This window comes from Gracilinanus agilis, chromosome 3 (assembly GCF_016433145.1).
Source record: "Gracilinanus agilis isolate LMUSP501 chromosome 3, AgileGrace, whole genome shotgun sequence".
In the NCBI taxonomy this organism is placed as follows: Eukaryota; Metazoa; Chordata; class Mammalia; order Didelphimorphia; family Didelphidae; genus Gracilinanus; species Gracilinanus agilis.
This window is the reverse complement of record NC_058132.1, coordinates 433,966,176-433,972,259: the sequence shown is the minus strand read 5'-3', so window position 1 is coordinate 433,972,259 and position 6,084 is coordinate 433,966,176. Positions and strand designations below refer to the sequence as shown.

The 6,084-nt window shown below is 32.5% G+C and overlaps 1 pseudogene; it reads right to left on the bottom strand.

Moving 5' to 3' along the window:
* Nucleotides 1–1,649: 1,649 nt before the first annotated feature.
* LOC123243524 lies at nucleotides 1,650–1,734 on the bottom strand (annotated as a pseudogene).
* Between the last annotated feature and the right edge of the window lie 4,350 nt (nucleotides 1,735–6,084).

The window sequence follows — 6,084 nt, the reverse complement described above, 5'->3', positions numbered from 1 at the left end:
CTTCTATCATTTATAACCACATTCATTTAACTTTTACTTTTTTGTTGATTTCAAAAATATTTTATTCTGTGAGCATTAGCTTGCTGTCAGTTCTTTTTCATTTATTACTGCCTTACTCACTGTGAACCTACCATTTTGTTCCTTCTATTTAGATGCCATCACTTTCTTATTTTTAGACAATTGAAAACAACACTGGAACTGATTATGAAAATAATTATTCATAAGCATGGTAGAAAATGTTTTATAGGCTAAAATTTTTAAAAATCATATCTAAAAACAAAGCAGAACTAGTGTCCTTTGGGTAGACTATTCATTTTAATCAAACTAAAATGCTGAACTTGACAAGATTCTCTCAAGACCTCCGATATGGGCAAAGCCTGGACCTAACTTGAAATTCCTGAACTATTCAGTCCAAGTAGAAATTATACTTTTTTGGTTTTACTGAACTTGTACCACATTGTATCAGTCTCTGTGCATAATGTTCTCCTGGTTCTGCTCCTTTCACTCTGCATCAATTCCTGGAGGTCATTCCAGTTCACATGGAATTCCTCTAGTTCATTATTCCTTTGAGCACAATAGTATTCCATCATCAATAGATACCACAATTTGTTCAGCCATTCCCCAATTGAAGCATATTCCTTCATTTTCCAAATTTTTGCCACCACAAAGAGCATGGCTATAAATATTTTTATGCAAGTCTTTTCACTATTATCTCTTCTGGGTATAAACCCAGAAGTGGTATGGCTAGATCAAAGGGCAGACAGTCTTTTATAGCCCTTTGGGCATAGTTCCAAATTGCCCTCCAGAATAGTAAGATCAATTCACAACTCCACCAGCAATGCATTAATGTCCCAATTTTGCCACATCCCCTCCAACATTTATTACTTCCCTTTGCTGACTATTAGATTATGTGCTAGGAGTGAGGTGGTTCCTCAGAATTGTTTTGATTTGCATTTTTAATTATAAGAGATTTAGAATACTTTTTTATGTCTTTATGGATAGTTTTGATTTCTCTATCTGAAAATTGCCTATTCATGTCCCTTTCCCATTTATCAATTGGGGAAATGGCTTGATTTTGTGCACAATTGATTTAGATCCTTATATATTTGAGTGATTAGACCTTTGTCAGAGGTTTTGTCATAAATATTTTTTTCCCAATTTGTTTCTTCCCTTCTAATTTTGTTAGCATTGGTTTTGTTTGTATCAAAATTATTCATTTTACATTTTGTAATTTTTTCTAACTCTTGCTTGTTTAAAATTCTTTCCTTTCCCAAAGATCCTACAAGTATACTATTCTGTGTTCACTTAATTTACTTATAGTTTCCTTCTTTATATTCAAGTCCTTTACTCATTCTGAATTTATCTTGGTTTAGGGTGTGAGATGTTGATCTAGACCCAATCACTCCCATAGAGTTTTCCTATTTTCCCAGCAGTTTTTGTCAAATAGTCCCAAAAGCTGAGTTCTTTAGATTTAACATAGACTGTCTTGCTGATGTCACTTACCCCAAGTCTATTCTACTGATCCTCCCTTCTGTCTCTTAGCCAGTATCATACTGTTTTGATGACCACTGCTTTATAGTACAGTTTATGATCTGGTACTATTAGACCACCTTCCTTGACATTTTTTTATTATCTTGATATTCTTTATCTTTTGTTCTTCCAAATCAACTTTGTTATAGATTTTTTCTAATTCAGATACTACACTTGATCTTAGCCAAAAGGCCAAGAAGCGATTAGATTTTTCTAATTCCGTAAAAAAAGGTTTTTTGTAATTTGATAGGTATGGCAAAAAAGTAAATTAATTTGGGTAGGATGGTTATTTTTATTATTTTAGTTTATCCTACCCATGAGTAATTAATATTTTTCCAGTGTTTAGATCTAGTTTTAGTTGTGTGACAAGTGTTTTGTAGTTGTGTTCATAAAATTGCTTTGTTTGTCTTGTGAATATGTAAATAAACAAAAACACACATAAGGGTTCTTCTGAGGTGAAAGGGATGAAGGAAGAATGAAGGATGTAGGTGTATTACTATCTTAACCATATATAAAAGGGCTGTGACAATGAGAGTGAATGACAGTTGGGATCCAACTGCCACTTAGACTAAAACAACCAGGGATATCTTACTTCTACAGAGAAAAACACAATAGGAATAAAAACCATTATTTTAATACTTAACTTCAGATTAAAAGATGTGGGAGAGGTCACACTACTCTAAAACCCTGAGGGATTAATTCAGTATTAAAGGTGAATAGTATGGGAAATCACTACATTGCACTATGCAGGCCACCCAGACATAAGGGACTAATGGAATCTCACATAGATGGTCTGATGGTCTTGATCAGTAGCTCAAAAATGTATTAGTCCAAGTATATTCCAAGAGCACAGGTTCCAGCCAAATAACATCAGAGAAGTCAGGAAGACTGATCTTGCTTGTCCACCAAACAGGAAACTTTTTGCAACCTGCTCTCCTTGATACAGCTGGTTATTACTCAGAGATACCCCAAATCCACAGGCTTTCAGGCCAGTGGTTTCCCCAACTCTTTAAAAACCCCAACAGTCTTTTTAGAGAGTCCACTGTGTCTATCCCCTTGCTGTGTTCCAGGTTGGAATCTCAGCTCCTGCCTGCCTGCCTGTCCAAACTCCTTCTTTGCTTATTATGTCAAATAGTTTGTATAATAATGGAATTGGTTCTTCTTTGAAAGTTTGATAGAATTCACTTGTCAATACATTTAGTCCTGGGGATTTTTTCTTAGGGAGTTCTTTGATGGCTTGTTCAATTTTTTCCTGATATTGGATTATTTAAATATTCTATTTATTCTACCGTTAATCTAGACAATTTTTATTTTTGTAAATATTCATCCACATCATCTAGATTGCTACATTCTATTTTGTTGAATGTCTATACTTTCCCCTGGAAGTATATAGTCAGTTTTAATGGATATGTGATCCTTGGTTGTAGACCCAGTTCTTTTGCCTTTCTGAATATCAAATTCCAAGCCTTGCAATCCTGATTGGTGCTCTTTGATATCTGAATTGCCTCTTTCTGGCTTCTTGTAGTATTTTCTCCTCAACTTTGAAACTCTCAAGTATGGCAGTTATATCCCTTAGGGTTGTCTTTTGAGGAATTAGTCTAGAGATTGATCTATGGATTCTTTCAATGTCTATTTTGCCCTCTTGTTCAAGAATATCAGGGCAGTTTTCTTAGACAGTTTATTGCAGTATAATGTCCAGATTTCTGTTTGTTTCTGATTTTTCAGGAAGACTATTGATTCTCAAGTTGTCTCTTCTAGACCTGTTTTCTTGATCTGTCATTATCTCACTGAGATATTCCATGTTTCCTTCTATTTTGTCATTCTTTTGACTTTGCTTTACTTGTTCTTGCTGTCTTGAGAGATCATTGGCTTCTACTTGCCCAATTCTGGTCTTTAGAGACTGTTTTTCTGCTATAATCTTTTGATTTTCCTTTTTCATTTGGTCTATCCTGTTTTCCAGCTGTTTAATTTTGTTCTCCAATTTGCTTATCATTTCATTTGATTTGGGGGCTTCTTTCTCCAGTTGGGAGTTTCTGTTTTTTAAACTGTTCATTTCTTTTTGAGCTATTTCCCACTTTTCTTGCCAAATCTCTTCCACCTTTCTCCTGATCTCAGATTTGAATTTTTCAAGAGCTTGTGATGAATTTTCAAATTTTTTGGAAGCAAATAGCAGAATGGATTAAAAACCAGAATTCTGCCATATGTCATCTACAAGAAACCCACCTGAGGCAGATAGCCATACACAGGGTAAAGGTAAAATATACACAGGGTAAAGGTAAGATGGTGGATCAGAATTTACTGGGCTGCAACTAAGACAAAGAAGGCAGGAGTAGCAACCATCATTTTAGACAAAGCTAAAGTAAAAATGTAAAGTAATTAGGAAGTTATTTATATCTTGGTGAAAGGTAGTATAAATAATAAAGAAATGTCAATACTCAACAAATGTCAATACTTCACAAATGGCAACTCTCAAGGAGAAACTAAAGAAGCTTAAGGAAGAAATAGATAGTAAAAGCATAATAGTGGAGGACCTTAACCTTCCCCTATCAGAACTAGATAAATCAAACCAAAGAAGAAATAGGAAAGAAGTAAGGGAAATGAATGAAATGTTAGAAAAATTAGAGTTAATAGATATATAGAGAAAAATAAATAGTGATAAAAAGGAATATACCTTCTTTTCAGCAGCCCAATGCACATATACAAAGACTTACCATGTAAGAGGGCATAAAAAATTGCAAGCAAATGTAGGAAAGCAGAAATAATAAATGCAATTTTCAGATCACAATGCAATAAAAATAATAATCAATAAGAACTTGTAGAAAGGAAGATTTAAATTAATTGGAAACTAAATAATCTAATTCTTCAAAACTGGTTGTTCAAAGAACAAATCAAAGAAACAATTACTACTTTCATTGAAAAGAATGACAAGGAAACAACTTATCAAAATTTATGGGATGCAGCCAAAGCTGTATGCAGGGGAAAATGTATAACCCTAAGGGCATATAACAATAAATTAAAGAGGGAAGAGGTCAAAGATTTGGGCATGTTACTTAAAAAATTGGAAAAAGAGCCAATTAAAAATCCTTTATTTAAAACTAAATTGGAAATTATAAAATCAAAGGAGAAATTAAAAAAATTAAAAGCAAAAGAACTATTGGGCTAATTAATAAGACTAGGGGCTGGTACTTTGAAAAAACAAAATAAAATAGATAATGTATTGATTAATCTAATGAAAAAGAAGAAGAAAATCAAATTAACAGTATCAAAGAAAAAAAGGGTGACCTCCCCTCTAATGAAGAGGTAATTAAAGTAATTATTAAGAAATATTTTGCCCAATTACATGACAACCTAGATGAAATGGGTGAATATCTACAAAAATATAAATTACTTAGATTAACAAAAGAATAAATAGAATATTTAAATAATATCATGAACTCCCTGAGAAAAAATCCCCTGGGCCAGATGCATTCACAAGTGAATTCTATACAACATTTAAAGAACAACTATTCCCAATATTATACACACTTTTTGACAAAAGAAGTAAAGAAGGAATCTTATCAAATTCCTTTTATGACACAAATATGGTACTGATTCCAAAGGCAGGCAGACTAAAAACAGAGAAAGAAATCTACATACCAATCTCCTTAATGAACATAGATGCAAAAATCTTAAATAAAATACAACAAAGACTCCAGCAAGTTATCCTGAGAATTATTCACTATGATCATGTGGGATTTATACCATGAATACAAGGATGGTTTAGTATTAGGAAATCTATCTACATAATTGACCACATCAACAAATAAACCAACAGAAATACTATGATTATCTCAATAGATGCAGAAAAAGGCCTTTGATGAAATACAACACTCATTCCTGTTCAAAACACTAGAAAGTATAGGAATAGATGGGTCTTTCCTAAAAAAAAAAAACTAACTAAAAAACTAAACAGTATATATTTAAAACCATCAGTAAGTATCATCTACAATGGGGATACGTTAGAAGATTCCACAATATGATCAGGAGTGAAACAAGAATACTTTTTATTTAACATTGTACTAGAAATGCTAGTGGTAGCAATTAGAGAAGAAAAAAGGAATTGGAGGAATTAAAGTAAGCAATGAGGAGACTAAACTATCACTCTTTACAGATGATAAGATAGTCTACTTAAAGAATCCTAGAGAATCAACTAAAAAGCTAATGAAAATAATCATCAACTTTAGCAATGTTGCAGGATAAAGAGAAATTCCATTTTAGATCAACCTAGACAATATAAAATATTTAGTAATGTTTTTGCCAAGACAAACGCAGGCATTATATGAGCATAACTACAAAACACTTTGCACACAGTTAAAACTAGATTTAAACAACTGGAAAAATATTAATTGCTCATGATAAAAATGACAATCCTACCCAAATTAATTTACTTATTCAGTGCCATACATAGGAAACTACCAAGAAACTTTTTTACTGAATTAGAAGAAATTATAACTAGTTCATTTTGAAGAAAAATATATCAGGAATATCAAGGAACTAATGAAAAAAATGAAGCAT